Below are 13,637 nucleotides of genomic sequence, written 5' to 3'. Positions count from 1 at the left end.
GCAGGTCACTCAAATAACCTCTGCTGAAACCCAAGCTCTGAGCAGCAAAGGGCTCATGCCCAAACTCCCAGGAAAAGCCACCCCAGAGGCCCAAAGATAATGCAAATTTTGTAATGCTGAACATAGTACGGAACACATCAAGGAATGCATGTAAAGAGCAAGATATCCATAATCAGCAAATGGTGCTTGAAGGTATTTCTGGTGCTGTTTGGAAAGGACAATGAACAGGTGAATCTTACTCCTTTGCAAAGAATGCCTACAAATAACGAGCCTGCATTTTTCTCACCTTTTGACTCACACAGTTTGGGCACTGTCACACACTCCCATGGTGCCACACACTCTTGTCATTCACCAGTCCCATGTGACTGGTGTTGCTGGTCTATCTGAAGACCTGCTATTTTAAGCCCAGTGCTTTTCTGACACGATGTTGTCTCCCTTATGGACGAGGACAGTTGAACAGTCCAGACTCCAGCTTCATGTAAATAATTTTTTAGAACAGAATGATCTTGGCACATATACAATATTTTATAAGGAGCTTATTTATCAGGACAATGAAAAAAAACCCCAACAAAACTAGTCCTTTTTTCTTTCTGTTTTTCTGAGAGCTGTGTAGACAAGAAAGGAATAAGCCTTTATAATAATTTTGACTACATCTAGTAGTTGGATAGTGTAGTGGGGATGAGGAAGTGTTTCTGAACACTTAATGATATGTTGTTTAATGATTACTAAGGGAAGAAGTGAGGAAAAGTGAATCATCTGGTCAGTGGGACATCTGCAGTTCACTTCAGCAAAGTCAGGATTTCATCACAAATCTGCTGCTGACAGCAGTGTTGATGAAAACACTGCAGTATTATGTCATTGTTTAGTTGGGAAGGGAGTAAGCCTGTGCCTTGGGAGTAATTCACTGTATCACCTAAACAACTTCATCATCTAAGTTTCTCATGTGTATGCAAAAGGCAGACCCAGATACTTGAAAAGGGAAAACAATACATTTGAACACCTACTGGAGGTCACAAAATCCCTGTATTTTCCTAGGGAATTCTTCATTTTAGCTGCACTGTTTCTGAATTGTAGCTCTGGTTTAATTGTCAGCCTGCTACATAATGGATTTCACTGTTACAGGTTTTCATACTTAAAAGTAGAAAACTGTAAGGAACAGAGAGAGGAAAGCAGTAATAGCTTATAAGCACAATAGTGTAAAATGGTCTTACTTCTGCAGTAGAGTTACTGATTTGATTGCTCTTCTTTTAACTTCTTTTACCTACTTTCCTTAAATATAAATTACATGCATGAAGAAAATAAGCCCATGTATGTTTCAGTTAGATATTTTCTGTCCATATGCTCATGAAGGAACTGGAAAGGTTCAGGAAGACAGGGCACAACCATGTGCATTAAGTCTGACTTCTTCCAAAAGTAAGCAGAAGTAAAACAAAGAGAAGACACATGCCTAATTACGAAGAATATGAAATAAACTTTTACTCATCTACATAATCCTTATTTAGGAGTGCAGTGTAAATAACATTGCACTTGGCTCATGTGCACACAGACTGCATGAAATACTTCAGAATGGCTTCTTAGAACAATCTTGTAGACTGCAATATTTTTGAGCAATCCAAACATCCCCATTAAACAAACCCAAACAGGATTCAGAAAATGCAGGGTTCCAACACTTTCCCCCAGGATTAGAGGACCGCTGAGCATTCTTGTTCAATTTAAACAAAGTAAATGGCATATCCCCCATTAGTATACCCTCCCCTAATGGGCACCCCCACTGGGGACATTGTTCAGGCACCACCACGGACACGTCCCAAGTGCAGCTGGATATGTAAACAAGGACATAATCCGCCTGAAAGAATACTCACAGTTTGGCAGAGCTCGCTGTGTTGTTAATGCATTGTGCCAAAGCAATAACAAAGCCGTCATTTTAAAGTTTATTTGCAAGATTTTAATAATCAAGAAATTTTCCAGAAATCACTTCTGAGGGAAGGATGTTCCAGAAAGTCACCATTTAGGGGAAGAAGGTTTCCAGATGACATTTTTTTGGTGTCTGTAGCCTGTCCCTCAGAATAAATCACAATTTAGTCTGAGTTCATTTGAGACAGAAAACACATTGCTCTAGTACAATGTAAGGGAGCCTTCTGGGTTTTTATTCTGAATTCTCTCAATTTCTTGCAAGACCAATAAGCTTTAGGTTATAGTTTTTCATTAGGCTGGAGATAGTCAAGGTGCTGTTACTTGGCTTACTAGCAATGAATTCAAAACATTAGCATTTATAAATTCAATATAGTCATCCTGTTAATGTACTAACAAATATTTCTGAGTTTGGTACCCCAAGGAAAGAAAGTAGCTTGACAATTTTTTCAGTTTTATTGGTCGATAATCTGGATTTTTAAAGTTTTTCTAGTGTTTTTGGGACAGTCATAATAATAGCAGAATAATGTGTCGAGAAAAGATGACATTTTGAAAATCAGATTTCCATGAGCCTTCAGTCTCATGAATCAATGGTCTGAGGTAAAACTATATCAAGAAGTACTAGCAAGATTGGTTATGGATGTGACTAATTGAAAACAACTTCTAAGCCTTTTTCCTTTTTAAATTTAAAGTAAAAAGATCTTAGAAATTAAGGAAAAAATTACATACAATTATATACAACACAATATATTGCATAATAAAGAAGGCCAGAGTGCAGCAGGGAAAATGATGCCTGGTTAATTTTATCATTGCATACCTTCATAATAATCAATATTCACAGCACTTACACTGAAAAAGTAATATTTTTCAATAGTACGTTAATGTTAGATTTATTTTTTGTGTGTTTTTTAAAATTTTCTTTTTTTTAAAGTTACACCGTATATTCAGTATATTTTGGTGGACTGAAAAAGAAATATGCATAAATGTATATCTTTTATGTGTATTGTATTCAGCTCCACTTAAAAGTCATTGTTAGCCCTCCATTTGTGGGTAAACTCTTGGCCATTTGCAATGCTGCTAAATTGGACACTGCAACAAACATTTCTGGATACAGGATCTCTGGAAATCCCAAGTAAATTACTACCATGCATGCACAGAACAGATGTGCATACACAGACAAAAACTCAGTGTGCTCCTGCTGCATGGGGACCATCGGCTTGCCCTGTGCTATGATGCGCTCACCACAGAGGTTTGGCTCAGATGAGTATGTTTGGCAGGTCCCATGCTCTGCATGGCTATACCTGTGCACTTCAGCTGCAGTGCTTCTATTTACCACGCTGATACCTGTTGAGTTCAACAGGTGTGTGTTTAAGCTGTTTTTCAAGGGAAATTTAACTGAAAACCCTTATCTGCCATATAAACCTTATCAGAACTAAGAACTGATTAAAAAGAGAATGCATTTTGGTCTAACTTGACCCTGACTTCTTTGCTGAATTCCTTTGCAGTTGAGGTCCTGCTAATACTGCTGAATATTTACCATTCCAGTGTTTCTACAGATCTGTGCTGTGCAAAAGATTCCTGTACAAGGTGACATGTACCTTAAAAGCCTCTTACACCCCAAACACTGCAGTTACTGACTATGCTGTTATTTTCAAAGGAAAGTTCAAAATTCACTGCAGCCCATGCTTTCTGACCTGATGAGTTAAAGGCTTTCAATCTTACAGCCTGCAGTCAGGCAACGTAAAACTAGAGCAAAGCCTTTCATTTCTCTGATGTGGTACCTCACTCTCTGTGCTGAGGTGCATCTTGTAGTTGGGAGTGGTGAGCCTCTAGTATTGAGATTGACTTGACTTCTACAACTACAATATTATTACAATAATAACAATAATAACAATAATAATAATAATAATAATAATAATAATAATAATAATTATTATTATTATTATTATTATTATTATTATTATTATTATTATTATTATTATTATTATTATTACTACTACAACAGAAATTATAATTTAAAATCAAAGAGCTTCTTATTTTTCACATCCCTGACGGTTTCTGTTCTATTTCTTTGGTGATCGAAAAGCCACCTTCATAACATCACAATCTCTTAACACAATGCTTTAATTACATATTAATAATTTCAATGCTGAAAAATATGCCCATCTTGGTCAAAAAATTGAAAACAATGGTCAGCTGACAGTGACATGTCATTTTAGATCAGTACCTTGAGAGAAGTTGAGCCATGAGTGAAGCACAGCACTGAATTTACTGCAGCTACCTGCTAGCAGAGGTCAGGTATCTCTGAATCCTTGCATCAGTTGAACTGACTGACTCTACTTTGGAACTGGTAAGCGTAATGTAACAAAATTACATAGGGAAGTGTCTTGGTTTGAAAGACAGGTGTCTATAAAGGAAGGTAGAACCCTCCCTTGGAATGGACAATGTAACCCCCTGGCTCAGAATGACTGTAAATTTGAAATGAGGGGTTTTCAGGCAGGGACATGAGAACAGCACTATCATTTCTTTGCAGGTGTGCACAGGCAGGCAAACACGAGAGCGGCTCTGCAGGGCCCAGGCCCAGAGCCAGGCCCCAGAGGCCCTGCCCGGCCGCCCGCGCGCTCCCCTCGCTGCACTTCCGGGCACGGCCGCCAGGGGGCGCTGCTGCTCCCGGCGGGCAGCGCGGCTGCGGGGATTCCGCCGCGCCGGCAGGGGGCGCTGTGCCGCGGGCAGGGGGAGCACGCGGTGATGGCGGCTCGGCCTCGCCGGGAAGGGCTGGCAGAGAGGCTTTGCTGCACGAACCCTGGGGCAGCCGGGCCCGCTGCCCGGCAGGACAGAGAGGGGCGAGCCCAGGATCCCGAGCACCCGAGCAGGTGGGCGTAGGTCTCTCTTTCAGTGAGGCAGGTGTCAGTAAGGTCCCAGCCCAATGGCTGCTCTTTGGAGCAAAGGCTCACCCACAGAAAGGAAGGAGCAGTGCGGGACTGGGCTCCGGCGGTGACAGTGAATTCTCCCAGTAAGGGACAGTGAATTCTCCCCGCAGTAAACAACTTGGCCGTCCCATCCCATGCCAAGAGCAAGAGAGAGAGACTAGCCACTGCCCCTACCACTTTACCTGCCCAGTTCTTGAGGTATCTCTCCCCCTCAGAGAGAAACTCCCAAAAAGAGAAGTGTAGCCCTCCTACCCCCTGAACTTGGCTACTTCTTTGTTTTTTTAAGTGCCTGTAAGTGCCCAGTAGTAAGTGTTACTTAGCAACTTACAGGAAAAATTCTATTGATAAGAAGGAACAAGAGAAAAGAAATTCAGCCCCTAAGGAAGAAAGCAAAAAAAGCCAAAATAAAATAAAAAAAAAAGCAAACAGAAATCCCCTACCATCGCAAAACCAAAAGCAAACACCAGAAAAAAAAATGTATGTTTAGAGGTGTATGTTCTAATACCTTCCACCTGGAAAAGCCAAAACATAGTAAAGAGCGGGAGGCTTAAATTAAAAATGTGCCTGTTTTTTCCCCTCTGAACATAATTGCTAAACCATGAATTTACACTTTTTGTCATGAGGTACTACAGAGACCAGAGAAACATAGATACTCAATTTCTGCAGCTCCTCTTCTTCACCACTGTCAGTTCTTTGTGCATTTGATGAGGCTTGGGGTCTGTCTGACTTGGATTTCTGAAGCAGACTTCTTGCAGATGGTACATTTAAAAAGACTGCATTGACTATTAAGTGAATATGTACATATTCTTTCCCCTCCCACCCCAAAAATCTCCAAGACTGCGTGGAGGAAGCAAGGATTTAAAATGTGTTTTCTGTAAAAGGAGTAGAAGGGTCACACATAACCATTAGAAGCATACTAAATTTCTGGAAAAAATTATTATTTTTATTGCTTTATGTTTGTACCTCAGAAGTGAAATAGTAAAATAATTTTGCCTTCTTTTGAAAAATATATAACTTCTTCATTATCATACATAGCTTTCAAGCATACTATTAGTTAAGGATACAGTGTATCCATCTGGTTGCTTATATAATCTTGAGGTTTAAATTTATATAGTAGGAGTTTTAGTGTATTTATGATGCATAGCAAGAATGTATTTAAAAATGTATTTAAAAAGTAACTTGTGCAATATATTATACAGTCTTGCTTAACACATACATGGAAACTTAAGAACAGATCCAGATTTTCTGTTCAGAACTTCAAGAATAAGTGAAAACATTAGACATTGTCAAAATCCCTGATTTCTTGTAGAGATGACTTACACTGTGAAACATTTTAGTGCTAAATGAAAAAAAAACAACCACTTTTGGGGCACCACTTCAGAGGAAGGAAGTAGCAGCAGAAATCTGCTTGGTTTCTATGGATGAAAACCAAAGGACTGCTACTCTAGATGGCTGGTTAGTTGTCTGAGTTGACCTCTTTGACAACTTAACTCTTTCTCTCAAATTCCCTGGATAAGCATTGCATGTGTTTTGGTTTGTTCTGATGTAATGATGGCCAATTGTCAAATGACCTACATTTCCATAAGTACTACATTAGAATATTGGATAGTTTTACAGCAGTTGAAATAATTTAAAAACCATTTTATACTGTACCTTGTACATACCATTCCTTTGTATGCTCCTAATCTGAAAAATTCTCTGGAGCACCATTGTACCCACAAGTAACAGTCTCCAAATCACTAAAGACTCACAAGTCTATAAACACTTATATTTGGGGCATATGTAAAGCTCAAAGATATCTAGCTCCAGAATGCTTAAAGGTTTGGTTCAGGATGAAACCACAGGTGGGAGTCTTCACTGAGGTATTCTCTTGTCTGCCTTGTGAACAGAGAGGAGAAAAAAAAGTGTCAAACTATCTACATGCAATTTTGAGAATGAACAATCAAATCCTGCCAGGAGAGTTGGTTTTGCTCAGCTAATAAGTTTTTTATAACCAGGTAATGTAGAAGCATTGGAACCTGTCATTCATGGGTTCTTGGTTAGATATATAGAGTGTACCTAAAACACGAAGATTAAAGGTTAGGATCTTCCATATTTCCTGGAAGCAAGAGAACTGATACCTTGTTTTTGCAGAAGTGGAGCTCTTTGAAATTATCAAGGCTTCATGGTATAGTCTAGAACAGCACATGGTCCACAGAAGAAAACAAAATTCAGCTTTAAATTGTACAAGTTTTTCAGCCAATGGCATATCCACCAAATTTCAGTAATGGATGTGAGAAAAAGGGAGAAATGAGCCACTCACATTTAAATTTGGGACATAAAGATACTGAGTCAGAAAAAATGCTTGTTACTAAATTGCTAGTGTGTCGTACTTGCTGGTGGAAAAACCTGCTGGTATGTCAAGAAATCCTTATGTATAGTGGACTGAGGTTTATAACACATTTCACTGAAGTACAGGTTAGACATCTGTGACTTCCACCTCTGAGCAGAGATATTTGTGAGGGTGTGAAATGGTAATTTTTGCTGTATGCTGAAGAGCAGGTGAAAGAATGGAAACAGCAGATCTTTAAGGATCTGTCTATTCAGTGCTCTGAAAACCCCATTTAGCAGCCTCATTGAGGGTGATGGTTGAAGCAGTGCTTAAAAAATCTGTGACAAATATCCATGGTCCTCTAAAATAAGGTGTGCAAATTACATTGGTTTCATTTTGGAAACTGTGAAAAGTAGTCAACAGTTGGGCTGGGGACTTTGATGTTACCTTAATTTTGAGTGGAATGAGCAGTTGAAGAGAACTGGGCACACAGCTTAATGTCTTTCCTGGAGCTTTTACAACATAAGGAATGGGAATAAAAACTAGATTGTTTTATGTGGTGCTTTACCCCTCCTAAAGCCTCCACCCTGTGCCTTTCCTGTGCTATCTCAACACATCAAAAGCTAGGAGCTTTTCTGATTAATTTAACAAGAAATCAGACTTAGTTCAAAGATCATCCTACCTTGTCTAAAATGACCCAGTGAATAAAAAAAGCAAGTCCTTCATCTGGCATATAAAGGTCTTTGAAATCACACATATGCTTCATTCTTTCTCTGTATAGATTATAGAGGTGTTTTATTTTAAGGTCTACTTGGGAATTATTTGATCTAAAGGTTCATTATTGGTTCCAGTTTGGGCGGGCACAGTTCTATTTGGATAAATATATCATGTTCAAAAGGACCAACAAATGAAAAATTTTACCCTAACTTGGTAAAATGATGATTCTTTGAGTTCAGAAAACAGAAGGTCATACATTACCCCAATACCTTTTTTAAACTCTTTAAATCAAATTGAAATCAGGGTTAATCTATTTAGTCTCTCAATTAGTAAGCATGTAAAGTACTGGAAAAGGTCTGAAAGCAACAAGGTAAGTAAACTCTGTTGTCAAGTCCCCACCAGAAAAATTTGTTGGTAATCTTTTATTCCTTCTGAATAAATCTTGCTGACCAATACTTCTGAAATACAAATAAACAAACACACAAGGAGAACTTCCATTATACCGACCTCATGCTGAATTATAGGTCAACTTTGTCAGGATGTGTAGCTGGCAACAAAACCCATTTAATTGAACAAGAATATATTTGCCAGTATATTAAATAAATAAATAAATAAATAAATACTCTAACTCAATGGACATGCATTGGGAAATTTCTAGAGCTTTCATTTTCAAGATGTCCAGTGGAGTCACTTAGTTGTGTGTTTTTTCCTTCTCCCTTTCTTCCCTCTCAGTGTGGAAGGGGACTACTCATAAGGACTACTACTTACACAAGACTTTTACTGCTTTAAAAGCAGTTTTGGTAATTATATGCTTCCAACCTCATCTCAAATACCATTTCAAATTGTGTTTGGATGAAACTTCATAGCTTAAAATACTTGATAAATAAAAGCTGCATAAATCTTCACAAATTTTAGAAAATGGCCTTCGTGTCTCTGTGACCACTTTTTTCTTATTTAGCCACACAAATCTTGGCATTGTACCTAGACACATTATTTTTTCCTAGAGTGAAAAGGAGAGGAGGACAGGAAGGTATGAAAGTTTAGTGCTTTTCTAATTTCTTGTGAGATGTTTTCCATTGTGATTAAAGGCCTATCTTAAATACCTAAGATGGCATGGCAGAAAGACAAGATAAACAGTAGGGTAAGAGTAAACTCCCCTCCCTCCCTCCCTCCCTCCCTCCCTCCCTCCCTCCCTCCCTCCCTCCCTCCCTCCCTCCCTCCCTCCCTCCCTCCCTCCCTCCCTCCCTCCCTCCCTCCCTCCCTCCCTCCCTCCCTCCCTCCCTCTCATTTTTTCAGCTGGCATCATCCATTTTAACTCTTCCCTCTAACTCTGGGCTATTTCTATGTCAACAAATATCCTGCCAACATTTCAGGCAGGGTGGTGTGACTCTGGCAGTTAACTGTCTGTCCACTCTCACCAAATATGGGAGTGCTGCTGCATGCTTTCAGACCATGCAGACCTGGCAAACAGATGCAAAATCCTCCTGAAAGTCTCCTAGAGAATGCTTTACTTTTGGTTGCTCTAGATCAATAAATTGACAATTTGTTAAACTGAAAATCGATAATCGATAAAAGTTCAGTCTAGAAACTTAGGTGTCATTAGATTTGAATTTTTATACTTGTAACTATCTTATTAAAATAATTCATCAACTTTTCTAAACACTAACATATACAAACTGTAATAAAATGTTTAAAGAGAGGATTAACAAGCAGCTTATTAATACACAATGAATACCTAGAGAAAAAAAAAGAATGATAAATATAAATAAGAATATTTATTCATAAGACACTGGTATTTATCTGAAAACACAAGCCTAACAAAAATACAAACAGAAATAATAAGGCTGTGCTGTCACCTCCTTCCCTTTAGGCTACAGTCATGGCATGTGATGGATTACAGTTTTAAGAAACAAACAAGGTTGACAGTTTTTAGGGACATATCCAGTTGCTTTCTATCTGCATGTACAATGCCTGGCATGTGAGAGCTCTGATGCTGTAATTGTCTTGTGGAAAACGTGGAGGATAATAACAAATACAATTGGCTGTATTATTGATATGTGCTCTGTGTGCACTAGATGTGAAACAACATCTAAGATGCAGAAAACATGCAGAGGAGAATGAGGAGGGTTCATCATTTACAGTCTTTAGGTTAGAGGTTTCCTTGCTGAAGGTATGTGGGCACAAACAAACCTGACATTTTAAGTAACCATTTTTCTTTCTGACTTTCTAGCCCAAACTAACAGCCAATAGTCTTAACCTCTGATTTCTGATATATAAATAAGCTCTGTCCCTCCAAGAGACGCTAGTTCAGATTTCTTCCATAAGCCCACCATTCATATTTCCTCATCAAAGTGTTCAAGGCCTACTCTCTTGTTACTGCTTTAGAATTTATTAGTGTTATGACTTGTTCCTTGTAGAATGTTTTTTTTTCCTTTTGTTATTTCTGTATTTTGAAAAATTAAATCGCTATTTGTACTTTTTCCTGAAAACTAGGGAACATATTCCACTCTTTTCTACCACCCCAGATGTTAGCTCATGCTGCACTGGACTTATATTGCTTATATAAAGTGAAAACTTTTTATACTGAATAAAGAGTAGATAACAAAATCATCATTCATTTAAGAGTTACAATATTGACCTCACAAAAGTCAAATAAAAGTAGAGCCATGAATACACACTCTGGAATAGATTTTCAATACTTGAACAGCATCATCGTGTAGAGAAATATTTTATGACACTCAGGATATTTCCTAATAAACAGATGAATGGAGAAAAAAGAGGGGGAAAAAGGAAGAAATTATGTAAGGAGAGTTTTATTTTGTTTTAGTAACCCTCATTACTGTAATTAGTTCTATTCTTTTCTCTGACCTTTTTTATATAATTCATGTATCTGAATTAAACCAAAACTATGAACTCACATGTATTGAAAACACAATCAGTATTCAGCTAAAACTTCTTTCCTTTCTCCTTAACTAGGAGGGTTATTGTAACATTTCCATGTTAAATCACAGAAAGCAAGAATTTTATGTAAGATTGTGAGAAATGCAAACAAAATCTGCAACCTACCTGCTTTATGCTGCAGCAAACAGAGTTAGCCAAGGTAGGAAATTTTATGGAGCCTCTCCTGTAAAATAGGTATCTTTATTTCTGCTATTTATATGCCCTGCATAGGCTAAAATTTTTGCTGTGTATATATTGATTCTATCTGGTTATCTAAATGTCCAGAGAACCAAAACACTTGCAGCAAGTCCAAAACATTGCAACTGTCTTTCACAGTTGCTTGAGTGCAATATTGTTGAATTTGTAATTTGCTAATTTCAGTAAATGAGACTATAAGCACTGACTCTTTATTTTTATTTTTTTTTGCCTGAACCTGCTCCATTTTAATGTCATTGTTGCACATCCAAGTCTACCATTGAGGTAGGTATTAGGAAAATAATTAGCATTATTTTCATATGGAAGATGACAATGAGGCACAGGCCTCCTCTTGCTTTAATATGCGTTATAGATGAAGAATGTGTAGAGGCTTCTCAGTCTCCCTTGTCTCTGATCTGTATTTGAGAGACAGCACAACCTGTGGGAGAGTGCATGACAATTTCTCCAAGGCCTTTTCCATCCTCTTTTATAGCACATATTTTCAGAAAAAAATCTCAAACCAAAAAGAAGAAAAATCACCAATTCTGCCTGGCAAACAAAGACTGTGGTGGCTAATGGGTGGCACTTAAATATAAATGGAGATGTTCATTTGCCATCTTCTTTTAAGACTTTTTGGAGCCCTGAATGGCCCTACTCCATCGGTGAACCTGTACATCTCGTAATTGTCAGCTTATTGATACTGCTGCCTTTATTCAGAAACATTAGCTCAAAGAATTTTCAGCCTCTGTACCATATCAGCAGCACCTTGCCCAATGTATGTTAAAGCAATCTTCAAAAGGCTTTTCTATTTAAGTTACTTATTAAGTCCTGTTAAGGTAACCCAGATCTATTCCCGTTGCACTTAATGTCCTCTCTACTTAAGATAAATTCCATCTGTATTAACACACCTGTGTAAGGGAAACAGCATGTAGAGGTCTACAGATGTTAGATAAAGTGTAAAAGGAAATGTTTGAGGTGAGCTTTATCTTGATGATCTTAACAGCAATATTGCTCCCTCTAGATAGATGCTCTATGACAGTTGAATGCTTCATGGTTGAACATTGTTTCTGTTAGAGAGACATTTTCTGTAAGAGAGGTCTTTTCTCTAAGAGAGGTCAGTTTTTCTTATATACATACCCCCACATTATTTATTTGACCTTTTGGTTGACATTGTGGGATCTCAAGATATTTTTTTTTTAAGACAAGTATTTTTTTTTTTTTTTCTGAGGAAGTGTCATGCGTCTGATTCTGCTACTTATCTCAGTCAGGGACCAGAAGAAAATCTCAAACTCCCAATCTTTTTAGGAAATAAGATCCAAAATTGTTGTAAATCACCTGATCAACATAAGAAATATTTGGTAAAGACTCTTGGTCCCCATAACTGAATTAAATCCTGATTAGATCAGAGTGTATAGGTCTCAGAGAGGTTAGGCATGCAAACATGTGAAATGTATATGCCGTAGTGGACTAGTTACCTGTGAAGACCAATAGGTGAATCTCACACTCAGGGTATGAGAGGTGACAAGGACTTAATTAAATTTGAGAGTTTTCAGCTGTAGGCTTTAATTTTAATATTGTGTCAAGACACTCTGCATTTTAACTCTATGCCAACCTTTCTATTTTATTTTATTTCTTCAGGATCATGTCTGGATAGACTGTCTTCAAGATTTTATCCAAAAATTTGCAAGACTGCAGATTTTCCTTCTAGGAAAGTTCAGGTAGTGAATGCTGTATCTTTCTACTAATGAACAGAATAATAATCAGCAAACTTAAAAATCTTACAGTTACAGAGGGACTTCAGTTCTCCCATGGTCATTGTAAGTCCTTGAAAATGTGAATTTGTACAATGAATTATAGATATTGTACTGAATATAATCATATTATGAGCAGTGGCAACTTCTCTTGAAATAAGGCACTGTCACTGATGATGCAAAAAATTGTTTTTGAGAAGGTCTGCTCCTGCCTAAGATTAGGCAAATGCTTATAGAAAATAGTAAACCTTTGTAAACAAGAGAATAAGAAATAAACAAAAGTCAAGAAGCCAAGGGAATACTTTTCCTGTTTCCTAGTGTAATTTTTAAAAATAACTGCATATTTGGCATGACCTAACGAAAAAAATTAGCGTAAAATCTTTCTGGTATAAATAATTTTTCATATTTGGCATTTATGAACCATTATGCATATACAAGTAAGACCTGGAAATAGATTTATCGTAGAAAATTTGTTTTGAGTGAACTCATATAATTTTGGAGTTTGAGTTTTCATAAATTTTTATTAATTTTTGGTCTCAGACTTTAGGTAAAAGTGAGTAATTCCAGGAAAAAATTGTATTCAGTCTTTCTCTGAGGGCCTTGATATCCAGAAATACAAGACTCTCCGGTGAATATTGACAAAAATTATCTGTAAGACTGAACTTTCAAGTTCCTTATTAAACCATGAAATCAGAAGTTTTGAAATGGACATACTTTTGCAATTAACTATACAAATCTTCTCTAAAAGGTTTCCTCTAATGTGCTATGCACCAAAAAGAAAATGTAAAGTTGTTATGTGCAAGAAGAGGCAAAGGCTTTTAAAGCCCATCAGACAGATGATGTTTCCTCAGAAAGATGAGAAATGGGGGCTCATTACTCATC

The 13,637-nt window shown here is 37.5% G+C and overlaps 1 long non-coding RNA gene across 10 annotated transcripts in view; it reads left to right on the top strand.

Annotated features, from left to right (window-relative positions):
- The first annotated feature begins 4,586 nt into the window (after positions 1–4,586).
- Positions 4,587–13,637, top strand: part of LOC147648186 (uncharacterized) — a 37,156-nt gene continuing 28,105 nt past the window's right edge. For 4 of the 10 annotated variants that reach the window (XR_015280451.1, XR_015280458.1, XR_015280459.1 and 1 more), the window contains exons 1-3: positions 4,632–4,784; positions 10,846–10,969; positions 12,643–12,722. This is a non-coding gene — a long non-coding RNA (uncharacterized LOC147648186). Of the gene's footprint in view, positions 4,785–10,845; positions 11,290–12,642; positions 12,723–13,637 lie in introns of all 10 variants that reach the window. The other 6 variants (XR_015280460.1, XR_015280455.1, XR_015280453.1 and 3 more) reach the window with 5 other exon arrangements.

Source organism: Cyanistes caeruleus, chromosome Z, assembly GCF_971803275.1.
Source record: "Cyanistes caeruleus chromosome Z, bCyaCae1.hap1.1, whole genome shotgun sequence".
Taxonomy (NCBI): Eukaryota; Metazoa; Chordata; class Aves; order Passeriformes; family Paridae; genus Cyanistes; species Cyanistes caeruleus.
This window is presented reverse-complemented; position numbering and strand designations above follow the sequence as displayed.